This window comes from Haematobia irritans, chromosome 4 (genome assembly GCF_050003625.1).
Source record: "Haematobia irritans isolate KBUSLIRL chromosome 4, ASM5000362v1, whole genome shotgun sequence".
Classification (NCBI taxonomy): domain Eukaryota; kingdom Metazoa; phylum Arthropoda; class Insecta; order Diptera; family Muscidae; genus Haematobia; species Haematobia irritans.
This window is the reverse complement of record NC_134400.1, coordinates 88,328,257-88,343,552: the sequence shown is the minus strand read 5'-3', so window position 1 is coordinate 88,343,552 and position 15,296 is coordinate 88,328,257. Positions and strand designations below refer to the sequence as shown.

Genomic DNA, 15,296 nt, shown 5'->3' with positions numbered 1-15,296 from the left:
TGTTGACCTTTTCTAAACCATTAACTCGCAGGCAAATACAAGATTATTTCGAAGTTAATTCAATTAATGTTAATGGACAAATTTAAGTAAATCCATATCATTGTTATTTCTCCAAAATGATTGGTGCCTATATATGAAATCATTGCCATGAAGAAGTTTCAAGTAAAATATAGTTTTTGAATAAAGAAAGATGATACGAGTTTTTTATGATTTTTGTTTGTTTTTTGAACATAAATCAAAATCAAACTTGTCTACTTTGGTTATTTATCAATTTTAATTGATGACATGCATAATTTCTATTCTTAATAACTTCCTAATATTTTCTGATTTTCAACAACCACAAAACTTCATTTACCATCACAAAGAGCAATCTTGTTTTGTTTGATCTCTGGCTTGCTTTGAAGAGATTTTTCTGTGAATTATGACAATCGAAATAGCCAGACGGTGCTATAGACTGAGTACACACTTTTAAGTGTATAGATGTATGACATATTTTTCAGACATATAAATAAACCAACTTTGCTGCTGCTATAAACCAAATGAAGTATTTATCACAACTAAAAGTATAGAAGAGGAAAACAAGATTCGTATTATCAGGCTCATCATTCATAAACTGTAACAAAAATGATACTCACAACGTCAAAATTTCTATGTGAATGTGATACGGCATTAAATGCATGTGTTAGCCTTAATGTGTATGTGTGCTTAGTCGAGCTTAGTCTACATACTTGTGGGTGAATGTTTGGATGTTAAAAATGACGGATTGTTTTGATAAATGTTGTATTACATGTAAAGAACCACAACAACAATATTTGTGATGACATTACGATAATCAGACAACTGGATAATGATGGTATTCTGTAGCCTACTCAAATAACAACTAAGTTGGTTTAGATGGAGAAAATGTCAGTCGTACATTTGTGTAGGGGAAAAATTAAGTGGTGACTTCAAGGCAGCGGTAGAGGTGCTATTGTTAGTTTTAATGGCAATTATATTGGAAAAGTTAATGAATGAGGTATGAAAACGTTGTGGATATATAGAAAACTATAGTATAAGGTAAAAATAAAATCGGCTAACCGTCAAAGATAAGAGAGACTTTATGATTTATCGTATAATCATGGATTAGGTGTCTTTTGCCACACACAGCCAATGTCACTAACAGAACATGTACAGACAATATTTCTGATTCAATCATAAAATTAATTGAACCAATGATTTTTCAAATGAAATAGCTTCAAACACGAAAATGAAAATATTAATAATAGAATTAAAAATAAATAAGAAAAATACTTGATTATAAAAGCAATTGATTTCTTCGAGATTTTCAATTAATTGGTTCAATTAAAAATTTAATTGATTTTATTCGCAAACCTAATAATTTTTTAATTGAAGTGATTAATTATTTGTTTTATTTTTATTCATTTATTTATAATTATTTTACCTTTAGATGAAATAATTTCCTTGTCATTTTATAAGCTTATATTTTCTTAAGAATTTTCCGATTGAATATATAGTTGGATTTTGTTACGAATTGTCATAAAGTTCAAAGTAAACAATTTCGGTATTGATTCCTAGCCAAAGAAACGGAGAAAACAAGTAAGGATGCTTTTAAGACACAATTCTCTTTTAAATTTGGGTTTTGTGGAAGCAAATTTTAAATTTTCGTTTTTTCTCCTTTTTGTTTTAATATGCTATCAACGTTATTTAAAAACGAGTTAACGACAACTTTATTTTCCAAACTCAGACTCGACTTCCACACCCTCAAAAAAAATCGCCTCTCTAACATATGTTCCAAACATATTTTGCAGGAAGCACATATATTATTGGATACTGCCGAAACATTAATATGTTTGTTATATGAGAAAATATTATATGTTAGGAAGCATTTTGAGCCCAAAAATATTATATGCTTGGAAGAATTTTCCCCAAAGAAGATTGTGCTCATTCCCTAACATAATTTTCACTTCCACGAAATTTTTTAGTTCTTGGCACCTTTTTCTGTAATACAAATAATGTTGAAGAAATTATTCAATTTTATAATTTTTTTTAAATTTTACCTTTCGCCTGGACGGAGAATCGAACCGAGGACCATACAGTTTGTAAGCCAACACACTACCACTGAGCTACGTAGCTGTTATAGTCACCAGAAGACAATTATCGTTATAAGTTACATTTATATAGCATAGTTTGCAGCGCCCACGAGCCCATGCAAACATAACATTATTTAACAGAAACATACATGTGTTGGCAACGTGGAGCAGTGGTTAGCATGTCTGCCGTACATGCAAAGGGTCGTGGGTTCAATCCCTGCTCCGACCAAACACCAATTGTTTTTTTTTTAATTTACACATTTATATTTATACTATATTAAATTTTTATAATGAAACTTCGAAATGTGGGTTATTAAAGATTTACAGTCAGAAACAGTGCTTGATATAAACGAAATGGACTGAGCTTTTGGATAAAATATTATTTTTTTATTGCAAAAATAACAATTTTGTAATAAAAAACTGGTTTTGGTATAAAAGTTTGATATTTTGGAAGGAATTAAAAAACTCTAACAAAGGAAGAACGTGGGGTCGAGTATAAACATACATAAATAATTTTATAATATACACAAATTAAATAATATTTAGACTTAAATTAAATAATATTTAGACTTAAGCGTATAAAATTTTTGGCCTTATCATAAAGCAGTTTCCGAAACAACATATAAGCGGTTTCACAGAAATTGCTCTCTTTCGATTCTCTCGCTGTGTTAATTTGATATCTTTCGTCAACCCTCCCGGTTTTTATCTCTATTTCTTTCTCTATACTCTCTCTCTCTCTCTCTGTCGCTCTCTGAATAAAATATCACAACATATATATGTTTACTCGAAATTTGTAAAGTTATATATGTTTACATTCACACATATAATTTTTATGAAACATGCATGCCCCAAACATAATATATTCTAACATATTAACATAAGTGTTCCAAACATTTAGTGTTAGTTTGAGAACATTACATGTTTGCACTTAAATATATTGTGTTTAAAAATTGTGCCCGAAACACATTTTGTTTATATCGAAACATATGAAAAACATATTTTTCTAACAGTGCAGTAGAAATTATACTATGTTTGAAGTAAAAAACGTAAAGTGTTGAAAAACATGTACTATTTTTGAACGATTTTTTGCTTTGTAGTCAAGATGCAAAAAGACAACAAATTTAAAGACAATTTCATTAATTTTAAAGAATTTTTTGGAATTATTAAAGTCAAGTTGACCTTAGCCCAAGCATTTTTTCTTTCATGTCATGATACCCATTTTTAAGTCAAATCACTTAATTATAAGGACAAAACGACTTCATTGAAAAGTTTAGCGACTTTTGGACAAATAATAAAACTTTATATTTGAGAAATGTGTCCTCTATGCTAAGCAAAATTTGCATTCGTATTTTAAGGACATGAAATCTTTGGCCTCACGACAATGTTTTTTCAGTGTATGTTAAACATTTTTTTTGTTTTGTCAAAACAATTACAAAATTATTTGATCCAATTAATTTTTTAATTGATATGTCTTCAATCACAGAAATGGCAGTATCAATTAAAAAACCAATTGAAAGTCAATTAAAAAATTAATTGACACTATTAATTTTTGTGATTGATTTTTATTTCAATTAAAAACATTCAATTAAATTTTTAATTGAGTATTTTTTGAGTATTTATTTTTAATTGGAAAAAAATTCATGAAAATTTTTTCTGGGTACTCAGTTCAATCAAGAAAAAAATCGTCTTAATTTTCAAGAGCTTTTCGAAAGAACCTCTTTGGAAGTGAGAAAACTAAATGGCTCAACGTCAAACATCTAATTTGTTTCAACTGATTGTTTTTTACTTTTTTGATTTTCTATATTTTTTTTTTGATTTTTCTATATTTTTGTACAATTAATATATTTTTTATATTTTTTATTTATATTTTTGAATAATTAAGGAATAATGGATGCACTTAAAAAGAAACTTCCAATTTTTTTGTTGGAATATTCCTTCGGCATTTCAATTAAATTGATCCGATTATGCCGATTTGAAAAAAAAAACAAAAAGAAAAATGTGAAATTAAATTGTACATCTGAGAAAGAAAATCTAATTTATTCCTTTTTTGAGATGTTGGGGTTTAAAGCTCGATCTCAAATTTTGAGGATTATCTTTGCAAGCATGAAGTTTGTCCAAACTCATTAGGATGTGAAAATTCGAAATTGCTGTCTTCTCGACCCTGTGGCCTATATAAAGTCAAATAAAATTGAGTATTTTAAAGTATACATTTAAAATTGTGGAGTAAATAATATTTCAGAAAATTGCATATAGAAATGAAATTTTGACAAAGTTTTCTGTAGAAATACTTTTTATATTTTTTTAATAAACTTTTGAGAACATTTTATGGAAATAAAATTTTAACAAAATTTTCTATAGAAATAAAATTTTGATCAAATTTTCTATAGAAATAAAATTTTGATTAAATTTTCTATAGTATTAAAGTTTTGAGAAATTTTTCTATAGAAATAAAATTTTGACAACATTTAAATTAAAATTACAAACATATGCACTAACTTATAACACCCTTTTCCACAGTGTGTCGCAGGGTATAAAAAATATATAGAAATAAAATTTTGCAAAATAAGATTTTTTGTTTGCTGGTTATTTGGTAAAAATGGCTCCAAACTTTAAAAGATGATTTTTGGCTCGAGTGGCAACCGTGGTACCTACCAAAGGCCTGCACAAGCCTATTCGAAGTAATCGATGTTCTAGTGAATACTTCGAGTATTTCGAACAGACTAGAACAGAAACACTGTACAGCGATTACAGTGTCAAGTTGTGCAGTTCTTTTCAATATTTTGGTTTTGTTGTAATCGTCACGATACGATTAAAACATAACATTTATTGTGAAGATAGAATATTTTTTTTCTGATTCAATTACGAAATTAATTGATCCAATTAATTTTTTAATTGAAGTATCTTCAATCACAGAAATGATTAAAAATTAATTGATACTATTAATTTTTGTGATTGATTTTTGTTTCAAGAAAAAAAATTATTGTTGTTTTTGATTTCAGCTTAAAACTATGCATTGTATGCTTGTCAAATTTATTTGGACAAAGCCCTATAGAATGCAAGATGGTTGGATGTACGGCTGCTTCGGAATTACCACATTCCTCATCAGCATCCTCTACTTGCAGCAAAACTATCAACCAATTATCAGAATAAATTCGGGTAATTCACTCAACCCAAAGTGAACTACACTTGAACCTCCCGAAAAAAGGTTTTGAATTTTTTTGAATCAATTAGAATATTTAATTAAATATTTTTTAAAACTCAATTAAGACTTTAATTGGAAAAATTTTCGTGAAAATTTGTTCTTCGTATGCGACACGAAGTAACTATTAACCGAAAAACAAACACATACGTCGATCAGTTGATTGACAGAAGTCAGTGAATGCAGGCTGTGAGCGGGTCTGTCCTTTTTATTATATGTACCAACAACAAACAAAATAGGAATGGAGAGTGCGTGTGTGTGTTGCAAACTCTTATAGTTGAGAGAACGAAATAACTTCATCTACACAACAATGGAAATTATGAAACGAAGGGAATTCGAATTCCGATTAAATTTTTTGGTGCTTGCTTTCTTGGGCTCTATTTGTTCTGTTTCAGAATTTGCAAGGTTAAAATATAAACCTCTCGTTTGAGAAATGAACAATGAAGTTACTACTCGGATTATGTGGCGTGTGCTTGAAGTAATTGCTTGTGTATCCGTTGCAGAGGTTTGGTACCCACATCCAAAGAAAAACCACTTTCTTCCGGAACGAAATTTTAGACAAACTAAATTCCCCTTTGTAAAAAAGTAGTTTCGAATTTATGAAAAGTCTTTCAAAGATTAACTCTCATCTTTTATATTGACATTAAAGATTTTTTGTCGTAAAACTTAGTTTGCCTAAATTTGGTTGCTCAGAAATTTCATAAAATTCAGCGTAATTTCATAAAATTGGTTCCCTGTTTCTGCATATAAGATCTACACTTGCTAAAAATTTTAAGTAAGACGCAGAATTTCTCTTGATATGAGAATCCTAATTTGATTTACTAAAATTTAATTTCTGCTAATAATGTCATAGAGTTAAACACACAATAAAAATCAATTCATTTGCAGAAATTACTAAAAAATTAGATTCAACAAAAAATCATTCATAAACTACATAAAGCAATTCATCAAGGTAAGCCTCAAGTGCAGTGTTATCTTCCGCATATGGTGAGATGGATGTGTAGGAATATTAAATAAAAAATATGAGTTGCATGTAAAGTTAAAAAATTCATTGAATATGCGATTTAATATAAATTTAAAAAAACAGACATTTTTTGTTAACTGTATTATTAAAAATGTATACATTATGTAAATGTACTTAAACATAAGAAATGAAGAAAATAATAAAAGCAAATATCAAAAAATATTGTAATTTGGCTGACGTACTTGACAGCTATAAGACAACGATAAAAAACCTAGCAAAATTTAATTAAAATCTAAACACGCATGATTTTCTTTTGCTGCAATCGGTTATGGTATTGTGTCATTTGTACTCCTTTAGTTATTTACATTTGGTGGTGGTCTTGTTGGTATGACAATTCACAGCGTCAACGCTTGGCACTTTCTAATCAATATTCGTATAACGTTTTCAAGTTCAAAAACTTTCAACACCAAATTCAGTGGATAAATGAGAAAACTTGAACAAACCACAAAAAGTACTTATCTGGCATTGTATGAGCTTTCAGTTTCATTTTGAATAAATGAGTTGGGCTAGGATTTCGAATATTGCCAATATTCTTACAAACACACATGAGAAAACCAAAAGATCGGGTGAAGTAATTTAATTATAAACATTTATATTCAAATTAACTTCATTTGACTTATTTTGACCGAAATATGGCTTCCAATTATTAAAAATATAGATAAAATAAACTCCAGAATAGAGTTTTAGGTTCCTCATCATTGAAATAAATATAGATTTGGCCAGCATTCACTGACACGAGAGAAGTGTACCTGTAACAACAGTGATATTTTCATTTCTAACTTAAGATATCCTATGGAGATTATTGACTTGTATGTTAATGTCAATGTTTCGTCAAGTTTTATTTTTTGCAAATATGTTGAAAATATTATGTCGTGATACAACATTATAATTTGATTCCATTCTTATTGCAAATATTTAAAACTTGTTTGTTATCGTTCATGTCCAAATACATTTCAAATTATTTTAGATTTATCCGCAAGAATCTAAAGCACAGTGCCAAAGAAGCATTTACAATGTTTACTTTAAAATCTTCAATTGTGATCAATTGAAATAGATTGATTTAAAACATTTAACGTCTATGAATGACAGGCAATTTGTATAACTCTGTTTTTTTATGGCACGCACGCACACACTGAGAAATATTGTGAGAGACAAATAGATAAACCAGCACAAAGTAAACTTGACCTTAAATTGCTTTCAATAAATTTAATAACATTGAAGCCATGAACATACATGTGTGAGCGTGTGTATGTGGGTGGCATGAGATCGTTTCACAGGTCAAACACAATAGAGTTCCCCAAAACACCCACCATCACCCACTCTTCACAGAGGAAACAATGTCTAATATGAGTTGCCTAATATTTGACGATCTCATTAAGAGGTGGAGACAATTATGTAACATTGTTCATGTCGATATACTCTGAGATGTAAGTATGTTGTAATTATTTTTCTAATGTTGACATTCAATTGTCAAAATGCTGATCATTGTCTCTATTCGTCGCTCTCATTATCTTTAAGACACACCGACAGATGTTATAACATACACAGATAACAGAGGTGTTCTTAAATGAGCAAATCAAAAAAGAAGTACAAGTGTTTGTATGTATGTATATACGATAAATGTGCGTATATTTAGTTTGTTTGCCATAACATGGGTTATTTGGTGATATTGAGATGACCATATTTGCTAGATAGACAATGTCACCACAATTTGCTGCGTAGAATTAGAACACAATGTAGTAGGAGTATTGTTATCTTGCATTCAGATATCCATCTCGGTAATTAATATCCACATATTTCGAAACCTCTAGTTAACAATTTAAAAAAGAAAAGACAAATGTCCGACGTTTCGGGTTCGAAAGAAACCAAAACGGACATTAATTGTCTAAAGGTGGGTATTCTGATCGGGGTTTCCACCAAAACAATAAATTAGAAGTGCAAAAATATATGTGATGACGATTTGATTTTTTATCAATCTTATCAAACCAAGAATGGACAAGATCCAAGGCAAAAAGTGTACCCACCAGGGATGAAAATGTAGGCTAATTAAAAAAAAATTAAACTAAATTGTACGAACTTTTAACAAACGAGTGTTCTGAAGATGCGACCTTGTTTTGAGTGTTGGTTTGTAGTCATAGTCCTTAAATGACGACAACGATGTCAAACATTGTCTGTCTGCCTTTGATGCAGAAAATGCAATACACCCAGAGAAGGAATATGATCACCTCAAATATGTTTTAAGAGCAAAATGTTATTTTTGGGTGGTGACCATGTAACATGGTTTTCGCAACCATGTTATTTTCTCGGAAATCATGTATCTGATTTCGGCAAGCAGGTTATATTTGACGAGAAAATGATATTTTAGTGACAAACATGTTACATTATCACCATACAAAAATAAGATTTTGCTCTTGAAACATGTTTGAGGTGATCATATTCCTTCTCTGCGTGTAGGTAAATAATTAAACATAATTTCTTAAACTGTGTATAGAATGTTTACGACGAGTCCTAAACATATATATAACTCCATGATATGTCTAAACATCTTTGGCTAGACTATCGCTATGTTCCGTCCTTGTTAAATCCTTAAATTTCTTTAAGGTAGGTGTATTATTCTCAATGTTCAATGTGTACAACAGGACGTATAATGCATATAAAAACATGGAAGGATAATCCATAGTTCATACGCCCTGATGTACGAGAGAAATTCAAATCTGACCACGTCCTCCGTTTTCATGTTACATTTATTTTTTTTTTAACTTTAAGGTAATTTTCATAGGTATTTGATGAAAGTTAAAATACGATAGCCTTCTTGTATTCTGCTCTGTATTTGAATTTAAAGAGAAACAATTTCATTTTTTCCCTTCCAGCAACAAAACATGTACTCCAAATCCATCAATTCACACTTCATAGATCGTTTATCGCATATCGTGTTTGCAGAGGTAAAAATTCTTCGTTTGTTTATATTCTTGTGGTATGGAAGAGAGATTCGAATGCAAGGGACATTATATCTGTGTTTATATTATTTTGTTTATCAGATATCAATGCATGGCTATTGGTTGGTGAAAGGGCTATATAATATCTATCTTTTCATTTAGTTTTGCCTTTTTTTATGAACCATAAAAACTTTACATATTTATCGTTGTAGTAAATGCGTTTCTGCCCGCAGGTTGAAAATATATTTATGCCAATGCAATTAGAAACACTCGCGCGCGCTACATAAACATAAAATGAGGATTCAACACTTTAGACGCTGATGCTTTTTTTGTTTAAGCTATGAATTTCCGTAAACACATTCTACATTCACTGAATGCCGTTTTGTTACTGAACTCAAGTCGCGTGGTAGTATAGCAGCTACACTACACAACAAAATTTCCCCTGGAATCATTGCTGACTTCTCTGTTATTGTTTGCTGTTTTTGCATTTAGCATTGTTGTTGTGTTTGTTGTAGTTACCAGAGTATTATAATAAATGTGTTATGTTAGGTGATGTTTGTGTATGCTGGTTGAGTTGTTTTTGTATTGATGTGAGTATTTCTGAAGTAAGAGAAGTTTGTTAGTTGTTTTCAATTTGACGGAGCATTGTGTTCAAAGCTTGACTGTGAGAGCAGTGTTGCCAATGGGTTTGTGGCACTCATGTCGCATAGGGATACTTTTGTCGCCAAAAATCAATTTAAATGAAAAAAGAAAATAAATTTATGAGAATGATGAACTGTTGAATTTTTTTGTATCCGTTTTCTTTTAGATTTTCATAATGAGTTCCCAGCAAATAGGCTTAGAAAAAAAAACACGAAGAAATTATTCTCTTTAGGTCCAGAAGTAGCGTAAAATTGGGTCGGATACAATGAAGGACGCCTCAATTTTGTCCACTTTTGGGATGTGTTCACTTATGAGAGGTTAATTTTAGAGTGGTTACCTGAGGTCTCACGACAATTGTCCATTTTTAAAAGGTGTCTATGCTTCGATTTCGTATCAGTTCTTTAGATGTTATATTATTTCAGTATTTTGGATTTCATAAAAAAGAAAAAACTTAAAAAGATAAGCTATCAAATATTTTATTGCAAATTCTGGATTTATACACTTGTCAAATATTGTTTGGAAATTAATATTATTTAATTTTTATTTAATTAAAAATTTTTAAATTTATTGCGAAAACTGCACAAGACGATGAATTTTTATATATCTATATGTCATCTCGAAGAACTTTATGTGAAGTGAAAATTAATTCCATCCCTAGAAGGGAATTTCTGAATGCACATTTAAAGTGATGACTTAGGAAGAACTTCCACAATTGTTTGCTAAGTTATTAAAATAAGGAATATTAACAGACTTTTTTGGATTTGTAACTTCAATTTACGAATTTCGTCCTTGTCATAAAAGTAAAATTAACTAAATGTAAACAAAAATTATTAACGGCAAATCATTACTATATTTACTAGTAGTTCATTCTCACTATTTTAGAATTATACGATTTTTTATTCTTATTCATTAGTTTGTATTGAATTTATTTGCACTGTCATTGATCTTTATACACAAATTCATTATACGTAGAATAAAGAAAAAATCATTGGGTTGGGAATTTATTTAAAATAAATTATGTAAGAACAATTATAAAAAAATCTAATGGGTAATTCACATCAGAGCTTCCAACTAAAAATTACCGTTCCCATTTAAGAAAATCCCAGTTTAGGGAAAATCCCCAATTCTGGCAACACTGATTGTTAGTTGAATATATTTAAGAGAGAGCGTCAGTGAGGTTGTTGACTACTAGAATAGCAATTATCGTAAGCATTTTCAATTGTTTAGATTTTGTTTCGTGTATTCTCCGTCCTTCCATAAGTTCAATGTGTTAACTACCTATCCTTGCAATCTTACATTGTGGTTGTTTATGATTTCGACACGAATGAAGGGTTTAAATTTCATTGTGGTTTTAGGTCTGCTCAATGCAAGCTCATCATTTTTTTTTTGTTGACATGTAGACATTTTTACTTAAACTGATACATTGGGCGTGCTGTGCATAGAGTAAGGGTTCTGTTTTCAAATTTATTGAAAAAGGTTTCGCCATCACATTGAAATTGGTACATATTTTTATTAAATGATAACAAATACGTAAAATCATTGGATTAGTGGGTTCTGTAAGAAGATTATTTTTTAAATATGTACGTGATGTTCGAATGTGACCAACTTAAGCCGAGTTCTAATTATGCTGAAGTCCACAACTAGATCAAATATTGTTATGCACAATGAAGTTTTTGAGTTTTTATTTATTTATTGGTTATTTGGACCTTATAGCATTGGCTGCTAAGGTCATCAGCTTAAAACTTTGATTTTTATATGACATACCGGAATAGCTGTATTAAAAAAAAAATAAATCAATCTCTTTAAATTACCTTAAATTAATTCAATTCAAATAGATAAAAATAATTTATAAACTATATTAATTAAATGATTTTAATAAAATTAAATAAAATTTAATTAAATTAAAAAAAAAGTAAAACTATAGAGAAGGAAACTGTGAAATTAAATTTACTCCAATTGAATTTGCCGTAATTGGTTTTTATTGAATTAATATTTAAATTAAAATATATTACTAGTGTAGGAAGTTCTGTGAAGTGAATATATGAAGCACATTAGTTTTCACTGCCTTTAAAATTGAAACTAAAATATGGAAGTTAACAAAATTTTGATTTGAGGCCAAGCAGACATTACATGGATAATTAAAATAATTTATAATAATTAAATTTTAATTTACTTCAACTGTGTATCAACTAATTTAAAAATTGTATTAATTCATATTATTTTAATCTTAATAAAATTTAACTTAATTGATATTATTTTTTATGATTTGTTAGTGTTCGAGAAATGCTTGGGTTTTTGATAAAAAACCATGTCAACACTAGTTGGTGGAGAGATGTTTTGGACTGAGCTACAGTATTGAATCCAATAGTTTGCTGTATAAATCAGGGTTTGTTGTATAAATCATGCTCTTCAGAGAGTTACCTTGGTTATTTGAAAAATCGTTAAGAGCGTCAAAAAGACAAGAGTAGTCCTACCATTGGAATATGAGCATACGACAAAGATGTTGCCATTCCCATCGTCCTCAATGTTTTCTCTTAATGAGTAGAAAAACTTTTTGTAGCCAAAATATTTTTTTTTGTAACAAAACAAACCGCTATGACCAGCTCACCATTGCTACGGCTACAACTATAACAAACAACACTAACAATACAACAAAAACAAGTTCATTAATAACCTTAGGCTCAATTCGAAAAACAATTTCGACGATCCATCGTAATTTGACTAAAAAAGAGTGAGAGAAGCAGACAGACTTGACAGAGAAATAAACCTTTAACGATACGAATGGATAGGACAGGAGCAATAACGATAAACAAATATATACGAACACTATAATGAATCAAGAAAGAAGGTGTCATTGCAACAGCACAGTGCACCAACCAGTGTTGCCATATAATTGTTAAGCGTATATGCAGAATTTTCCATGAAACTTTCTTGTATTTTTGTATGATTATGGCAATGGGTTGCCATGGTATTATAATGTATAGCATAGTCATCGCCCAGAGTTTTATTGTCAAAACACAAAATATGGTTTAAATTGGATAATAAAGTGACGAAAATTTATTTCTTTATTAATTAATATGTAGTTTTGAAGTTTTTGTCTGTAAGTAATTTATGTAATTTAAAGACAATAGATAAATAAATAAATAAAAACATCCATCATATCAATTGGCAGATACGTAAATATCCCTTCTACAACGCTTTACCAGCATCAATATATAATAGCCTCTAGTGTATAATAGTGGCGAAAATTAACCAAAATCCATTCTCTTTTAAGGTGGGTATTAAGTTCGAGTTTAGCCGCTAAAATCTTCATTTTTTTCACGATTACTTTTCTTTAATAATCCATTTTTAGGAATACAAACTTTGTGAAAATTTGCTTTGGGCTATTCCCCATCAAGTTATAATAAAATCTGCAACAAATATGTATAATTTTATGCCTTTTTTTAACTGATTTAGTTTTCACTTTAGTGAAAAATGACGATTTTAGCGGCTAAACTCGAACTTAATACCCACATTTACTTATTAAGTCAAAATATTTTCCAATGCGAAAAATACCTGAAACTTTTAGTTGAAACCCCCTTTATTTTCACGATTAGGAAAAGTAATCGTAATAATAAAATAATCAAAATTATAAATGAAAACAAACATATTCCTGTAAAGTCTTGCCGAAATCTAGAGGAAGAAGAAACTGCGCATCAATTGAGCTAATTTATCTGTTTTATATTGAACTGTTTTAATAAAAGAACCGCGAAAATTTCAACGTGAAAAGCGCACATAGGACTGACCTTTAGATCGAAATGTCGGCTTATAAGAACACCACGATCATAACATAGGAAGATAGGCATTTCATCAAACAAGTTAGGCGTCTGGGCTAGAGGTGTGCACGTGAGTAATAGTTTACTCACGCTCATGCACACTAACGCCTGAAAAATCATACTCACGCACACGCACGCACGATATTTTTTGGTAGGACTCGCACACTCACGAAAAGAAAATTTGTACTCACGCACACTCACGCACGAAAACGTTGTGACTCACGAAAAATACCGTGACTCACGAAAAATATCATGACTCACGAATAATATTATGATTAATTTACCTTACCAAAGTGTCTGAAAACATGAGCATTATTAAAATCGAGAGTGTTATTAAACTCTTAACATCTCAGGTGTCACTAAAATTGTAATTGAATTTAACTCTTAAGCGTTTAGGAATATTTTCGTGAGTGTAATTCGTTACCCACGCACACTCACGAAGATGTTATTTTCGTGACTCACGCACGACATTTTGGTTTGTTAATCACGCTCACGCACACTCACGCTGTTGTCATGAGCGTGACTCACGCACGAATCACGAAAATTTTCGTGAGTCACGACAATTTCGTGTCACGTGCACACCTCTAGTCTGGGCTAGAACCCACGACTATGAATGTCGGGCATGGCAACAATTACGTGGTACGATATTCAAATAGTAGAATAGAATTTCGAAACTAATTGAAAATTTTTAATAAAATTATTTGCCTCGCAATCGCAACTTAATCAAAAATTTTCGAAAATATCTGATCTCGATTTATGTATTGATCGAACCACCCTCGAATAATGCCTATTAATTTTTTTCTAGCAATTGAAATAATTGAAGCATCTTCTGCGAATTAAGAGATTTCATTAAAATTACATGGCAACATTGTTCCAATTGCAAACACTTAACTGTAAAACACTTGTTACCATCGTTAAACAATGATCCGCAATCAATATGAATATGCACAGAGCAGAGAACAAAAGTAGCCGAAGAGAGACAAAATGATAACTCATGTTCTTCATAAACTTGACATTGCTGTCATTCACATTGGTGTTCCCAATGTTTTTGTTGTTGTTCTTATTGTTATTTCGCCTTTCAAAAGAGCTGTTTTTGTATCTTTTACTAAATTGGTTTTGTTTGTAAATAAAGGGTGATTCTTTTGAGGTTAGGATTTTCATGCATTAGTATTTGACAGATCACGTGGGATTTCAGACATGGTGTCAAAGAGAAAGATGCTCAGTATGCTTTGACATTTCATCATGAATAGACTTACTAACGAGCAACGCTTGCAAATCATTGAATTTTATTACCAAAATCAGTGTTCGGTTCGAAATGTGTTTCGCGCTTTACGTCCGATTTATGGTCTACATAATCGACCAAGTGAGCAAACAATTAATGCGATTGTGACCAAGTTTCGCACTCAGTTTACTTTATTGGACATTAAACCAACCACACGAATGCGTACAGTGCGTACAGAAGAGAATATTGCGTCTGTTTCTGAGAGTGTTGCTGAAGACCGTGAAATGTCGATTCGTCGCCGTTCGCAGCAATTGGGTTTGTGTTATTCGACCACATGGAAGATTTTACGCAAAGATCTTGGTGTAAAA

At 30.4% G+C, this 15,296-nt stretch overlaps 1 protein-coding gene across 7 annotated transcripts in view; it reads right to left on the bottom strand.

The window, feature by feature from the left end:
- Positions 1–15,296, bottom strand: part of Lmpt (four and a half LIM domains protein limpet) — a 539,983-nt gene that overhangs the window by 24,747 nt on the left and 499,940 nt on the right. Inside the window, exon 1 of one of the 7 annotated variants that reach the window (XM_075308106.1) lies at positions 9,446–9,628. The exons of the other annotated variants lie outside the window; for them this stretch is intronic. The gene's annotated coding sequence lies outside the window, so the exon portion shown is untranslated. Of the gene's footprint in view, positions 1–9,445; positions 9,629–15,296 lie in introns of those variants that run through there. 7 annotated transcript variants of the gene reach the window in all.